Source organism: Triturus cristatus, chromosome 4_1 (assembly GCF_964204655.1).
Source record: "Triturus cristatus chromosome 4_1, aTriCri1.1, whole genome shotgun sequence".
Lineage (NCBI taxonomy): Eukaryota > Metazoa > Chordata > Amphibia > Caudata > Salamandridae > Triturus > Triturus cristatus.
The window spans coordinates 1,095,599,214-1,095,616,692 of record NC_140585.1 but is presented as its reverse complement, the minus strand read 5'-3'; positions in this window follow the sequence as shown (position 1 = coordinate 1,095,616,692).

Here is a 17,479-nt window from a genome sequence, read left to right as displayed (position 1 = left end):
CCCCTCGCGTCACTTTTAACATGGGAAAAGTGACGCAAAAGTGGCGCAAGGGGCTTGTAAATCTGCCGCTAAAAGTAGAAAGCCATGAGGTTTTCCCTGTGAGTCTCAATGTTGTTGTTGTTATGGCTTTTCCAGGCCAATATATTATGCATTTTATATTTTGTTAACATTTTTAAATCTGTGCACATCCTATTTATTTTGCCCTTATTTCGTGAACCGAACTTTATTTTATATCAGCCTCCTATTTAATATTTGCAAATGTTGCCTTCATTTAAGGTTTATTATGTGATGAGTACATTTTTAAAGAAGAGTCTACATGTAAAGTTACTATTTAATTACCATCCGTAAATGTTGGTATGCTGTCTTTTAACCGAATAAAACTATTTTAGAACTAAAGGACCGGTCATGATCAGGCCCATGACCTCTTCTTCTGTATTCTCTTTTTGAGTTTAGAGCACATTTCCCAGTTGACATTTTAGCTGGATTACAGGCAGTAATTAAAATGTACACTACAATCACAGGTGATTCTGTTCAGGTAATTAGATGAAACATTTTCCGCCTGCTCCTTTTGACCTTATTGTTGGTGTGAATTGTCCCGTCTCCATCTCAGTGGGTTACTTTTAGGAACAAAGCCATGGAACAGCATAATCCGGCTCTGATATTCGGTGTGAAATGAGTGCATTTCGAGGTGGGGAGGCCATTTGCTTAAGGAAATCGTTTTATTACACAACATACATTGCTTTTCCCAAACATATTTTGGATCTTGCTTTGCAAATACGGATAGAATACTTAACCATTTCTCGTAATAAAATATTTCCCGAATAGCTTGTAGTTCACACTGGGTTTATGTCTCCAAGGTGGGTTTTGGTTCAGCATTCAGGAAATGGCTGAATTGACCCTCATAATGAACGTAATGATAGAAAACGGGAGCCTTGTAATGCTTCCTAGTATTCTGGTTTTAGCATCCCTTTTTATAGTGACACTCATGAAGTACAAAGTAGTCCAGCATTGTTGGGACAACACATTCCTGATTTAGAGCAGGTTGTACGCTTAAGATAAGCAGTGAGGGGCAGATTTATGTTTCCTGGCGCATCCCTGCAAATCAGCAGGGATGCGCCAGGAAAGATGCGTCACGCAAGTTTACCTTTGCGCCACCACAGATGCGCCGCTTTTACAATGCAGCGCATCCTGGCGGAAGGATAAACAGATGCGTGACGCATCTGATGGCGTAAGGGCGGCGCATTGCTGGAGTCGTGTTGCAAGCACGACGCAACTCCAGCAATGTTTAGGGGCTGCCCATACCTAACATGCTGAGTCATGCCTTACACCTGCTTCAAGCAGGTGCAAGGTTTTGACGCAGCAGCGTCGGAAAAGTGACTGAGTGAAATCTTGTAGATTTCACTGCGTCACTTTTCTGAGGCTTTTTCCGATGGAACGCCCACATGCATACATTAAACCTGAAGCAGGTTTAATGTGGCGCACGGCTTTACACCGTGACGCATCTCCATAGATGCGTCACGATGTAAATAGGGCGCAACGTGGCGCAGGGTTTACGCCGCCACTGCGTCACAAAAGTGACGCAACGGCGGCGTAAAAGTGGCGCAAGTCTAACATAAATCTGGCCCTGAGTGTTTTCAATTTCCAATAAATAAAGTGGTGCTGCCAAGTTACAAACACCTTAGTTCACTCTACTGTACTGGAGAACAATGCCTGTTACTTCCACGTGTTATTCCCTATTTAAATCACAATTTTCAGTAGCTGGGAGGTTATTGGTCCCAGTAACGAAAATGACAATATATGGTGTTACCTCAAATAATCTGATCATCTCTAATCTATATTGACACTTGTGACAACATCATTGATGTAATCAATGCAAGCAAGTGATCAGCCGCAGATATGTCCCATGTTGCACAATTGACTGCAGGCTCCTTATCATGGATGAATACGGGTACTTTCACCTAGAACCACACTACACCTCCTACAGCAAGGATCTGCTAAGCAATCACAAAGCAATGGAAATGCTATTGACTAGAAGAGCGTGACACCAGTCTAGGGGATATAACACTCGGACGTGCACCACATGAATCCGCACATCCATGTATGGTTGCAAGCTAAGGTTATCATTGTTGACTAGAATACAGGATGTGCTAGGACTCGTCAGAGGACTCCTTGATATTGCCAAAATATCTGTGGCTGTGTCTGAGGACTTTTACAGGAATCTTGGGATCTACTGATGTGACTGGAACTAGGAGGCTAAGGCAAACTGTAGGTCTTGGGCAGACCAGGAGTACTGGGAATTGCTTGTATGGATTACATAATCATAGTCAAGACTGCCCCATATATACATTTCAGATGGAATTACATGCGTACGCAGCTCACTAACAGATACAATACATGGAATGTATTCAACACATAGCTAAACCAAGCATGAGATAACCTGTGATGGCATAATCTGAAATCCAGGACAACTCCCCACGTATTGCGCATAAAAGGTTAATCATCCTGACAGAAACACAGCAAATCTGTCCCTCCCTTTCTACACCGTAGCCCCCGCAGCAGTCGACGTATTCTTGTCTGCCCCCTGTCCTTCCCTAGCCCATTTGATAAAAGGTTCCCAGATGTCCCTGGGTCTAGAGGTAGGAGGCATTAATTCCCAGAAGGTGGTCAATTGAGAGTTCCCATACCTGATCCATTCCTTAATAGAAGGCGCCCTCTTCCTTCCCCAATGTACAGCAATTTGGCGTTTGGCAAAAAGGAGAAGCAAAGCATGTAATTTGAAAACCTTAACGGGTGTGTCTTTTACAACAGGCCCAGTAGAGGGATGGGATCTACAGGTGTGTCAATGATCTGATAAATCATTGTAAATATTGTGGACCAAAATTATGTCAGCCGCGGGCAGTATCATGCCTTGTGTAAAAAGGTGGCTGGAATGAAACCACACCTCCAACAGCCGTCATCATCTCTCAGTCCCATATGGTGCAAGCTTACTGATGTCCTGTAAAATCAATAAAGAAACTTAATGTTCATTAGTCGAAATTTATAGTTGGGAGATAACTCAGTGAGTTGGCGACAACAGAACAACCACTGGGCCTCTGTCAGCGGAATGGGGAGTTCGTCATTCCATGCCTAAAGTTCCCGCGGCTGTGTGAAAGGAGCCATGATTTGCATGTGTCTATAAAGCCGTGTGATGAGCCTACGAGGCGTGGCGACCTTTAACAGGTTCTCCAACGCAAGCATGGGGACTCGGGAACGTCTTGTGTAAAGATCGACAGCCAGCCCTCAATTTGTAATAGAGAAATAGGTCAGCAAAAGGTACTGTTTGACCCTCCTCTGCGACTAGAGGCGGACGAAATGTATTTCTGGGGTAAAGGTCTTCGAAGGAACGCAGGTTCATCTTTTGTGCCGCAGACCTACTGATTCCTTTGCCTATGTTGGGTACCATAGGTTTGTGCGCCAATGGTATGGACGGGGCATATAGTATAGGAGCACCAGATCTCTTCCGCAGTTCATTCCACGCCCACCGCACGGTCTCCACGGTGTCAATGCCATCTCTGGGACATTGGTAAGGCTGATATAGAGCCACCCGGAGGGGAACTGGAGCCGCTGCATCAGTCTCCACGGCTACATGGGGTTGGAAAGGAGTTGGGTGGACCCAGAGGTGGAGAAACTGAGCTTGAGCACACCAGGCATATCCGGGGCACCCAAACCGCCCTGACACCTCCCTGCCCGCCTGCCCACACCAGCAAGACCAAAAGGGACCTGAGGGACTTAAAAAAGGCGTTTGTGTGAGGGATCTGGATATTTACAAATAAATAGAGAAATTTCACCAGGACCACCATTTTAGCTAGTGCAATTTTCCCAGCTAGAGAGAGCGGGAGCTTGGCCCATGCTGTGACTTTTTCCGTCAGCCAGGCTATGGCACGGCCATACTTCATGTTCCAAATATCTTGCATATTTTTGCTAAGCCATATGCCCAGATACTTTACAGGTTCGTCCACCCATTTTAGAGGGTACTCGGAGATAACGGGGGCAGTAGAGTCCGTCGATGGAAAAATAACTGATTTGGCCCAGTTGATGGAAATGCCAGAAAGGCCACCGAATTTTATAAATTCCCGGAGGAGGGGATCTAGGTTGCTTGCGGGGTCGATCACATGCAGCGTGATGTCATCGGCATATGGCGATATATAAGGAGGCTTCTTGTACTGAAGCCAATTCTCCTAGCCGTGTGATGCTGCCATATGTGCACCGCCAGTGGCTCCATTGCCATCGCGAAGAGCAACGGGGACAAGGGGCATCCCTGTCTAGTGCCCCGCGAAATAGGAAAAGGTGCCGACATGAGACCATTCACTCGGAGCCGAGCCATCGGTCTTGTATAGAGTAGGCGGATTAGGTTTATATATAGCGGGCTGAACCCCATACGGCCCAGAATGGCGAACAGATACGGCCATTCTAACGTGTCGAACGCTTTTGTAGCGTCGAGAAAAACCGCTACCGCCTGTACGTCTGGATGGAGATTGTGTAAAACTGAGAACAAAGTCCGGAGGTTGTTTGAGGTGGAACGCCCAGGGATAAAACCTGATTGGTCTGGATGGGCGATTAAAGGGAGTAGAGGCTGTAGCTGGTTGGCAATCAACTTCGCCAAAATGTTAACTTCTACATTTATTAAGGACAGCGGCCTGTATGAGTCCAATTCATTATCAGGCTTCCCGGGTTTCAGCACAGTTCGCGGAAGAATGCCAGAGGCCTGGGCTTCTTCATATAGCACGAGTTGCGGCGCAAGTTCTTCTACATAGGTTTTGTAGAAGCCGGTAGTTAGGCCATTAGACCCGGGGGCCTTGTCCATCGGCAAACTTTTGATTACCTGGGAGACATCCTCTACTGTAAACGGGAAATCCAAGTAATCACTATGTCTTTGACTAAACCAAAGCAGTTCTAACGAGTCAAGAAAGGGCAGCAGTCCCTCCAGGCTTGACTCTTGAGTAGCGGTATATAGATTGGAGTAGAAGGTGGAGAATTCATCTAATATGCCAGTTTGGCCTCTAATAACAGTCCGATTTGCACTGATCAATTCAGAAATGTAAGCCGTGGAGCGGGGGGCACAAATCATTGCCGCTAGAGTCCTCCCTGGCCTGTCGCCCTCCCCATATCTCTGCGCCTCAGCGTATTTCCCCAAGAACTTGACCTCCCGCTGAGCTTCCTCCTTGAACTCCAGCAATCTGTCCTTTAAGAAACGTCTGGGGATCATCTGAGGAGTAATACTGTGTTACCAGACCCCTGATTTGAGAGAAGCGAGTGAGCCCCGAATTGCCTTTAGCACCCCATCCTGGCAGGCAATGCATTTACCCCGGATGACTGCCTTGAATGCCTCCCAAAAAGAGGCCTCCATGTCTACCGAGCCTGAATTCAGGATGAAATAGTCGGTGTTGTCAGCTCTGATTTTTTCTTTGAAGTCCTCATCTAAAAGTCCATGTGGTGGAAGCCGCTACGTGAATAATCGCGGGGTGAGTTGGGGAGCGCTAACTGCAGATGGTAAGGGGCATGATCTGATAGAGATCTGGGAAGGTGAGAGACCTCCTCGGTCCAGGTGGCAACATCACGCAACACCAACCAGAAGTCCAACCTAGACCATGCGCCATTATGTTCCGAGATACAGGTTCCCTCTCTAATTGTAGGACTTCTACACCTCCAAATGTCAGAAATTATGGCATTCAAAGCTGCACAGGCTGATGGGTGTAAAGTTCAGGAAGTCCCTTTCGCATCCAGATCATAGTTTAAAATGGCATTAAAGTCCCCACCCCAGATAACAGTATCACAACCGGTTGCCTTAACTCTGGCCCAAATGTCTTGAAAAAAGCTAGGGGAGTCCACATTAGGGCCATACAGAGCAACTATCACAACTGGGATCCCGCCCAAAGTGCCCAGAATGACAATGAACCTACCCTCTGGGTCGGTATGAAGTTCCCTTTCCCTCCAGTCCAAGCCTCGCCTAATCAGCACAGCGATCCCCCGGGAATAGTTGGAGTATATGGAAGATTACACTGAGTCCTAACGATTATGTTTCAGCCTGGGGGAAGGTACAACATTTAGATGTGTCTCCTGTAACACACAAACGTCTACGTTATGCCTCAGCAGATAGGCATGCATTAGCCTGGATTTCCTACCATCACTTAATCCCCGAATGTTCCACGTTAAAAAGTTCAAACAGGTTGCGTGGAGACTGGCTGTTTATTTTGTAAAGGTACAGTGAGGCAAGGGCAACATAACAGACTCATGGACAACCAGGTGCAGACCAGAGAGCTAAATAGTGACATACTGGCTAAAAACATAACAACAATCCCCGCTCCCCACCCGCCACCCACTCCAACCCCCCAAATAGGTTGTAGAAAACCCACCCTCAAAATCATAAAGAAACAATTAACAAAAGGGAATTCTCCCATAGGGGTGCAGAACTGCTAGACTACTCCCTTGTCAGAACAGGGTGGCCAAGAAACTGCAGAGAGCTGAACCAATATCACAGAAAAGTCGAACAAAACATCCACATGTCGCATCAGTACGGAATTCTCGCCTTGCCGACTGCACCACGGGCGTAAAGTCTGGATAGAAAGAGATTTGATTGCCCGTGTGCGTGATCTTCCCCTTCTCACGTGCTAGACGCAGAATTAGGTTGCGGTCTTGATAATTCAGAATCCGGGCCAGGATGGGTCTGGGTGTAGCGCCGACCGGTGGTTTAGTGCCCAAGGCTCGGTGCGCCCTCTCGACCACAAACACCATGGAGAGATGAGTGTCGAAGATCTCTCGGAGCAGGTCAGTCACGTAAGTCTCCATTTTGATGATGGCTGCGGTCTCCAGATTGCACGTGATGCGCAGTTAATTGCGGCACATCCTTGCCTCTAAATCCTCGTTTTTGGCATGGATTAGACCCAGCAATTTTCCATCTGCAGAAGCTGTTCCTTCGTTTCTACTTGCAACTCATGAAAATCAAGGACCTTATTTTCAAGAACTTCAAGCCTGGTCTCATGAGTTCCCACTTGGGTTTTGACAGCATCTAGTTGGGTGGGTAAGCGCATCCAGCTTGGTGGCGATGTTCCACAGACTAGACCGCATCTCGAGCATCAGGGTTCGCAGGTCCTCTCCCCGGTCCTCCATATGGTAGAAGGGGGCAAGGGTGTCTGCGTTAGTGCATGGCAGCCAAAAGTGTGCCAGCACAGGAGGGTAGCAGAGCACCTCCACATCTTAGTAGATATAGTTCTGCTCTCACCTGCTCATGCAATGCAGTACAGCAACTATTTTTGCTGTGCTGTATTGCATGACTTTTATGTAATTCTAAGCCCCAGTTCTTAGCACAACACTTTTCCACCTGCCAGCAGGACTGCACCCTGAACACTAAAGACTGCATGGTGCTGGGTTCCACCCCAGACAACGAACACAAGCCACTAGGCTGATTGCAAAAACCTTTTGATGGTCGTGCACATCATACCTCCTGCAGAAGAGGCAACACTATGCTGCAAAATGCTTAAGCACTGTTCTAACTTGCTTTACACGCTATGCAGCACAATAACTACAGACAAACAAGAGGATGTCCCCCCTCTGCATTCTATCTACTTATAGAAAGAAAGAAAGCATTTTTGATAAATGGGCTCCTTGCTTTAGGCAGTTACCAAATTACCTACAAGATATTGCCTTTACTATTTAAAGTGTTATTTATTTTTTACAGATAAAGAACTTAGTGGATGCTCCACTTTTTTAATCAATAGATGTGATAACTGTATTTGATTTTCTACAACCTTGACTTCCTGCCTTTACTACTCTGTGAGAGGCAAACCCAAATAGAATGTTTGTTCCATTTTATTGAGCTGAGCAGTAGTAAGTAGGTTCTGTACTACAGTATTCACATGCAATACTTAGCAGGGCTGCCCAGTATATCTGGTTCCCATGTCATGGAGAATCTGACCTGGCAGTGGGGCTTTTCACATTAGACACTGTACATTTCTGGTGAGCTTGGGGATTGATATCAGTTCACAGCTTCTTGCACCTCTGCAGAAATGTAGTTTAAGAGTTCCACTTCCCCCTTACCTATGCTGGGATTTGGGATGAAACCAAATTCTGAGTGAGTGCGTTTGCAACTCCCAACTCATTTACCATTTGGTGCAAGCTTCATCTTTCTGCTCAGCAAAATTCTGGGAGAAAATAAAGAATGCCAGGAAGATGCAGTCAATCTTGAAATGAAGAGTCTTTTATTTTTAAGTAAAGCTTGCACTTTTATTGACCTGGCTTTCCACAAGTGCCCCCACAGCTGGATGTATACTGTCCCAAACTAGACAGTATTTTTACTTAGTTTGGAATTCAGAAGAAAACTGTGCACCAGTGCAGAGATTCTGGTCAGGCACAGGATAGTGGCTTTTGCTGTTGCCTCTAAAAGCCTGGTTTAGGAACTGGAGAAGGTCTGCTCTAGAACAATAATATAATAGTAGAGCAGGGATAGGTGATCAATATGTTGTCTGCCCTTTTATGAGTCTTCAGTGTGGCTCACTCTCCCAGGTTGCTAGTGATGACCCCCTGAGAGAAACCAAGAGTAGAAGCGCATGGCACACTATTGGTTTTCACTCTACTAGATGAGCTAGAGAATTTCTTGAATCAGTGAAATTCAGGTCTTCAGGCAAAATGTCCATGACTGATGTTTGAACCCTACCATTTTCAATGATTATCCATTGTAGTCCAATACTTTACCCAAAGTGCGAATACTTGGAGTGGAAATAGTAATTCTGAACCTCCCATAGTCCAACAGTATCCCTAATGTGCTTACGTTTGGAGTGAAAATAGTAAATTTAACCCTTTCCACAAATTCAAACACCTTCCCCAATGTGATTACATTTGGAGTGAAAATAGTCAATCTGAATACCCCCAAAACCCAACTCTTTCTCCAAAATTGTTAGATTTGTAGTGTGAATAGTAAATTTAATTCCCTTAATTCCAACACTTTCTCCAAGGTGGCTACATTTGGAGTGGGAATAGCAAATTTGACCTCTTCCCCTCAAAGTGCAATACTTGCCCCAAAGGGGTTGAGTCTGGAGCGGCAGTACTACATTTGATGCCCCAAAAACAAACACTTCCCCAATGTTGGTAAACATGGAATAGTAATCTGATCCCAAAAAAGTCCAACACTTTCTCCAATGTGGTTAAGTTTGTAGTGGGGATAGTAAATTTGATCCCCCTAAGGCCCAAAGCGTTCCCCCTTGTGGTTTACTTTGGAGTTGGAAACAGTAAAATTCAAGTTTTCAAAGTGCAACACCTTCCCCTATATGGTTACGTTTGGATTTGGAATTGTAAATTTGACCCCAAAAACCCAACACTTTCCCCAAAGTGGTTACGTTTGGAGTGTGAACAGTAAATCAAAACCTTCTGAAAGTGCAGCACATACCCCAATGTAGCTAGGTTTGGCATGGGAAGAGTAAATCTCAACCCCTCAAAGTACAACACTTTCCTCAGTTGGTTAAGTTGGGAGTGAAAATAGTAAATATGAATCCCTAACATTCTAACACTTTTCCTGTGGCTAAGGTTACACTGGAGTAGTGAATCTGAAGCACTTGAAGTCCAACACTTTTCTCAATGTGGTTACGTTTGCAGTGTAAGTAGTAAATAAAACGTTCCCTATATTACTAAATTTTCTCCAATGTGGTTAACTCTTATTGGAAATAGTAAATGTGTTATCAATAAGTTGACAGCGTTTGATTATATTTTCCATTTTCCACATTAAAAAGTTATACTCATTAATAGTTTAAATTGTTTGCTATTTAATGTACATTACTTTTCAATAATTACAACAAGGTTTTTTGATTTTTTTTTCTGGTTTACAAGAACTTCTTTTCCATTACAATATTTGTAATTACACATATATTTGAAGTATACAAACAGTTTTATTTATAGTTACACCATTTTAAAAAACAATATTTGGTACATAAATATTTCACAAACATAAAATGATTTACATTGCTATATTTTTTAAACACAATATGTTTAAAAAGTACTAAAGACAATTGGTTATTGTTTTCTATCAGTATTTTATAATATATAATTATACATAAAATATTTTGGCACATTTTTAAATAGAATTGTTAAAACATTTTGAACATGCTTTTATTTTATAAATATTAATTTTTCTAACTTTTTTCCTAGTTTTTAAAAAATGTGTAATCTTTCTTCATCATGCTTGGCTGTTCATTGAGCTTAACGTATTTTTCAAGAGGTTAGTGGTAGGGGGCAGTTGTTTAAACTTAAGTAGTGTATTTGTTTAAGCATAGTTTGTATTATTTTGTTTACAGTATTACAGCATGCCTTATAGTGAAATGTAATGTTTAATTGTATTTAGATGTGTGTTCTCTACGTTTAACATTGATTTTAATGGTGTTTGGACAAAATATCAATTTAATAATATTGGAAGTCAAAAATATCTCAAATAAAATATGTGACACACAAATACAGAGATACAGAAATATTGTTGCCAAAAATATCATTTTTTGAGGTAAGTAATATCGCTGTAAATGAAATCGATATCCTTTTCACTAATATATTGGTTAAAAATGTAGGGTCTGATTATGACTTTGGCGTAGCAGCACTGGCGTAATACTGCCTCTGTTGCGCCAAAGCCGTTCAAGGACCACTGACCATATTACGAGTTGAAAATGTGCAACTCAGAATATGGTTGGCAGTCCTTTGGATGTTCCCATGGGGGTGCCTTGAAAACAGGCACCGCAATGGGAATGGCAAAAAAGTTCCAGCAAGGCTTGGACGGGGACGACCATGCCGTGCTGGAACTGGGGTGAATACAGACAGGGGGCCTATGTTGTGCCCCCCTGAATGTATCCCCATGGTGTGGCACCCTTTGTTCTTGCACCGCCAGATTTTTCATGGCAGGTCCCTGTCATGAATAGGCTGGTGGTGCAAGAACTCAAAATATGCTGAGCAGGACTACCAGTCCCTGCTCAGCATAATGCGTTGTGGTGCTCCTGCGCCACCGCCAGGGAACTAGTGTTACCTGGCACAGCAGGTAGTCCACCGGCGATACGACTTTGTAAGTCGTAATCAGCAAAACAGTGGACTGTCACTCCTGCGCCACTGCGACTATGGCAGTCACAAGACTGCCAGACTCGTAATCAGGCCCATAGTTTTCTAATTAGTTTCATGTGTTTTAGCTGATATATTTATTTTATTTGCTACTATTGTTTATATAAATCTTACAAAATATAGCTTGTAATTGTAAGTAATTTATTTTTTTTTAAATTCATTTCTAATAGTAATTTATAGTGTTATTTAGGTAATAAATAATGTAGGAATTATTTAATACATTTTAATGAATTACCTGATTGATATTTGTATGTAATTTATGTAATGCTGACTTATTTTCATTATTTGTTATTTTTGGCTGTTTTCTTTGTAGGGGTTTAGGATGGGAAGTTAATTTAGTGATAATTAATGAACAATTTACTAGTAATTGTTATTTATTTATTTAATTGATTTTCAATTAAGTAAAATATGGAATATTGATTTATTTCACTTAGATTTAATTTGCAGGATGCTAGGTTCGTAGGGGTATAGGGTGGGAACAATTCAGGATTCATTGTTTATTCAATATTTTATTAATTTTAAATATGTAAGGTACAGTATAATCAATTTTGTATTGAATAGTAATTATGTAAAATGATTAGTTGCTTTTAGCTTTTTAAAATACATATATATATTTTCTTATGTTAATTAATATTTTTTTCTTAAGAGTAAAGCATTTTCCCTACTCTTGCTTAGACTGCAGTAGGAATAGTACAATTAGTATCTTCGCAGTTCAACACTTTCCTTACTTTTGTTCTGTTTTGAGTGGTAATAGTAAATTTCACCCATCCGAAATCCAATGATTTCCCTACTGTTGTAGAGACTGGAGTGAGAATAGCACATTTTTCTCCTCCAAAGTCCAACATTTTCCCTACTATTGTTCTGTTTAAAGTGGTAATAGTAAATTTCATCGCTCTGAAATGCAACACTTTCCCTACTGTTGCAGAGACTAGAGTGGGAATAGTAAATTTGACCCCTCCAGAGTGAACCATTTTCCCTACTGTTGTGCAGACTGGAGTGGCAATAGTAAATGTCACCCCTCAGAAGTCCAACTCTTTACCTACTGTTGCACCGACTGGAATGGGAATAGTAAATTGTACCCCTCCAAAGTCCCACGCTTTCTCTACTGTTGTACAGATTGGAGTGGGAATAATACATTTTACCCCTCCAAAATCCAACGCTTTCCCTACTGTTGCTTACACTGGAGTGGGAATAATACATTTCACCACACTGAAGTCCAACGTTTTCCCTACTGTTGCACTGACTAGAGTAGGAACGGTAAATCTAACTCATTCGAAGTCCAACACCATACCTACTGTTGCATAAACTAGAGTGGGAATAGTATATTTAATACTTTTAGTCTCCAATAGTTTTCATATTATTAGTTACATAAATTTGATAGCATTAATTAGTTATTTCTTTTATATTTTGTATTATCTATTTTCATTTTTTTATGTATATTAATAATTCTAGTTTTTTTAAAGGTGTTTGTGGAATTTGTGGATGTTTAATATTTTAGTTATTGACTACATTCATTATTATATTTTTCCTCGTTTGATGGTTTATAATATTGAAGATGTGTATGTATGTACACGATATATATATATATATGTCAGTAACCCCGGAGTTGTATCGTGCCTTTCCTTTCCTGGGAGCAGGCGTTGGTTCATATTTCGTCAGCAAACAGGTCGCTGACTTGCGATACACCCTCTCGTTCAGGAGCACCGTGGAGAGACCAGCACTCTGTGGACTATTGCATGAACTGCAAAACACGGCGCCCCCCCAGCGGTACAGATTGCCATTAAGGTTTGAGATGCGGCGAGGGGAGAGAGGAGGCGATATTCATCGCCTGAGTTAAGGGGCTGACAAAAAGGCTTTGTTTCATGCTGCTGGGCACCTGAGCTGGCGTGTGGCCCATAACCAGCCAGTTGGGACATCACTTGATGTTGGGAGTAATGCTGTCACTGTACAGACACTCAGGTGCCTATCACGATCCGGCAAAAACCGGGTACGAACCGTCGGACGGAGCATAATCTCCGCCCGACGCGTACCCGGTCGACAATTTTTACAAACAAGGAATTACGATTCGCACGGGTACACCATTACCGTACGATTCGTAAAAAAGCCCGACCGAACAAAAAACACCTACCAATGCGATCCGGGAAAGCGCCGACCTGACGTCGGGACGCTCGCAGCCAGCCATTCACGACCCAGGAATCACGATTCGCACCGACGTCACCCCGCACGGTAAATATTTTGCGGCAGCCAAAAACTGCCGGGAAATCAGGATGACGCGAACAAGGACCACCAGTACGCGACGGACAGACGACGACGCGAACAAGGAGGACCAGTACGCGACGGACAGACATGGACCCGAACCTACGAGTCATCCCTGCCCTCATAGCAGTACACCTCCTCTACAGGTTACGACGCAGACGCCGCAGAAGGTCAGAATAACTAAGGGAGGGGGGAAAGTGGGGTGGGGTGGGGGTGGCACGACCAGGGCAGGCCACAAAACAACCACATAAGTCACACACCACACATGGCCTGGACATACCTGACTCCCATGCCCTGGTCACCACGAGGGGGTGGGGGCGTGTCCTGATAAGCCAGCGACCGCCACAACGGAAGTCCGTCACCACGCGAACCGGCAACACAACCAGACAGGTACGTCCCGCACCCACGCCTGAAGAGCGTGGGTACCAGTCGGACCATGCCCACACACGTCACCCCAACAATGGCGGGACGGATCGCACCCACGTGGCAAAGGCCTGGGTACGGGCCGCACAAACATCACATAGCGTGGGGACGGATATGTACGGACCCTACCCCCACCCCGTATGCAAGGAGCGTACCCCCCAGCCCAACAGTGCAAGTACGACCCGTACCCCCACCCGCGTATGCATGGAGCGTACCCCCACCCCAACAGTGTAGGTTCGACCCGTACCCTCACCCGCGTATGCATGCAGCGTACCCCCCATGCCAACAGTGTAAGTACGACTCGAACCCCCACCCACGAATGCAAGGAGCGTACCCCCCAGCCCAACAGTGTAAGTACGACCCGTACCCCCACCCGCGAATGCAAGGAGCGTACCCCCCAGCCCAACAGTGTAAGTACGACCCGTACCCCCACCCACGAATGCAAGGAGCGTACCCCCCAGCCCAACAGTGTAAGTACGACCCGTACCCCCACCCGCGTATGCATGGAGCGTACCCCCACCCCAACAGTGTAAGTACGACCCGTACCCCCACCCGCGTATGCATGGAGCGTACCCCCACCCCAACAGTGTAAGTTCGACCCGTACCCCCACCCGCAAATGCAAGGAGCGTACCCCCAGCCCAACAGTGTAAGTACGACCCGTACCCCCACCCGCGAATGCAAGGAGCGTACCCCCCAGCCCAACAGTGTAAGTATGACCCGTACCCCCACCCGCAATTGCAAGGAGCGTACCCCCCAGCCCAACAGTGTAAGTACGACCCGTACCCCCACCCGCGTATGCATGGAGCGTATCCCCACCCCAACAGTGTAAGTTCGACCCGTACCCTCACCCGCGTATGCATGCAGCGTACCCCCCATGCCAACAGTGTAAGTACGACTCGAACCCCCACCCACGAATGCAAGGAGCGTACCCCCAGCCCAACAGTGTAAGTACGACCCGTACCCCCACCCGCGGACGTACGGAGCGTACCCCCACCCCAACAGTGTAAGTTCGACCCGTACCCCCACCCGCAAATGCAAGGAGCGTACCCCCCAGCCCAACAGTGTAAGTACGACCCGTACCCCCACCCGCGAATGCAAGGAGCGTACCCCCCAGCCCAACAGTGTAAGTACGACCCGCACCCACACCCGCGGACGTACGGAGCGTACCCCCACCACACCAGTGTCAGTAGACTCGTACCCTCACCTCGAATGCATTGTGCGTACCCCCACCGTGTATGTGCCAAGCGCACATATCCTGAAATCGGAGGTGTGTGTGCAGAGTCCACCCAGCAGTGCCCTGAGACAGGAGGGGTGGGTGTGGAGTCCTCCCAGCAGTGCCCTGAGACAGGAGGGGTGGGTGTGGAGTCCTCCCAGCAGTGCCCTGAGACAGGAGGGGTGGGTGTGGAGTCCTCCCAGCAGTGCCCTGAGACAGGAGGGGTGGGTGTGGAGTCCTCCCAGCAGTGCCCTGAGACAGGAGGGGTGGGTGTGGAGTCCTCCCAGCAGTGCCCTGAGACAGGAGGGGTGGGTGTGGAGTCCTCCCAGCAGTGCCCTGAGACAGGAGGGGTGGGTGTGGAGTCCTCCCAGCAGTGTCCTGAGACAGGAGGGGTGGGTGCCTATCACTCCCAGCAGTGCCCTGAGACAGGAGGGGTGGGTGTGGAGTCCTCCCAGCAGTGCCCTGACACAGGAGGGGTGGGTGCAGAGTCCTCCCAGCAGTGCCCCGAGACAGGAGGGGTGGGTGTGGAGTCCTCCCAGCAGTGCCCTGAGACAGGAGGGGTGGGTGTGGAGTCCTCCCAGCAGTGCCCTGAGACAGGAGGGGTGGGTGTGGAGTCCTCCCAGCAGTGCCCTGAGACAGGAGGGGTGGGTGTGGAGTCCTCCCAGCAGTGCCCTGAGACAGGAGGGGTGGGTGTGGAGTCCTCCCAGCAGTGTCCTGAGACAGGAGGGGTGGGTGTGGAGTCCTCCCAGCAGTGCCCTGAGACAGGAGGGGTGGGTGTGGAGTCCTCCCAGCAGTGCCCTGAGACAGGAGGGGTGGGTGTGGAGTCCTCCCAGCAGTGTCCTGAGACAGGAGGGGTGGGTGCCTATCACTCCCAGCAGTGCCCTGAGACAGGAGGGGTGGGTGTGGAGTCCTCCCAGCAGTGCCCTGAGACAGGAGGGGTGGGTGTGGAGTCCTCCCAGCAGTGTCCTGAGACAGGAGGGGTGGGTGCCTATCACTCCCAGCAGTGCCCTGAGACAGGAGGGGTGGGTGCCTATCACTCCCAGCAGTGCCCTGAGACAGGAGGGGTGGGTGTGGAGTCCTCCCAGCAGTGCCCTGACACAGGAGGGGTGGGTGCAGAGTCCTCCCAGCAGTGCCCCGAGACAGGAGGGGTGGGTGTGGAGTCCTCCCAGCAGTGCCCTGAGACAGGAGGGGTGGGTGTGGAGTCCTCCCAGCAGTGCCCTGAGACAGGAGGGGTGGGTGTGGAGTCCTCCCAGCAGTGCCCTGAGACAGGAGGGGTGGGTGTGGAGTCCTCCCAGCAGTGCCCTGAGACAGGAGGGGTGGGTGTGGAGTCCTCCCAGCAGTGCCCTGAGACAGGAGGGGTGGGTGCAGAGTCCTCCCAGCAGTGCCCTGAGACAGGAGGGGTGGGTGCCCATCACTCCCAGCAGTGCCCTGAGACAGGAGGGGTGTAACACATGTGTGTGAGGCCAGAATTATCCACATGCATACTGGCTACAAGGGAACATGTCCCCATGAACTCATGTCAACAGACTCCACACACAAGTACAGTGATCACCAAGGATGCCACGATTGTCGCAGGTGGAGACATGGCCCTGCATGCATGGCCAAAGTAGAAGGGCTCCGTCACACACACAGCTCATGTAGACACAGCTCTGCGCTAAACATTGGGAACACCCTGCAGGGAAGAAAGCTGGGTACACAGAGGAAGGAATACACCCTGGGACAAGTGCACCATGCAGTAACTGCTTACATGAACAAAGAAAGTTAGCCAACACCTTGTGATGGCACACAGATCACAGGGTCCCACCAATGAGCAGTACACTACTACACATCCCACACACCCAAACCCTTACACACCACCCAAAACCATGTAGCAGCCCCACCAACACCAATACCAGCATAGCAGTAGTGTGATAATGAAAACAAAATTAAGCTTTATTCAGCATGAGCACAATGTCCGTGGATCGCAGGCAGTTCAATCTTCACAAAGCCCATAGGGCAGTCAATGATTCTCAGCTGGATGGGGGACACAGTGGGATGCGTGTCCCCTACATTGCCTGCACAGTCAAATGGCATCGTCTTCCACACTGGTGAGGGCATCAGGGGGGGGGGAAGCAACAGGCACCGCAGGGACATCAGGGCAAAGGGGCGGCGTTGTGGGTGCAGGGATGGAGGACTCCACCACAGGGGGTGGGTCAGTGCCAAAGGCGGAGGCCAGGATGGCACTACACACCTTTGCAAGGTCCTCCAGGGAGTCCCCTGCACCCGAAGGGACCTCAGGCCCCAAGGAGGGGGGGGGTCAGAGGGATGGGTCGCAGCGCCACCGGGGGAGGGTGGAGACAGGGGGGGAGACTCAACCACCCTGACCGGGGACCTCCTTGACCGCTTGCGTGGTGGTGTAACTGTGGGGCTCAGGGACAGAGCGGCCATGAAGGTGTCCTTGGGGGAGATGTGGCCAGGAGAGCTGA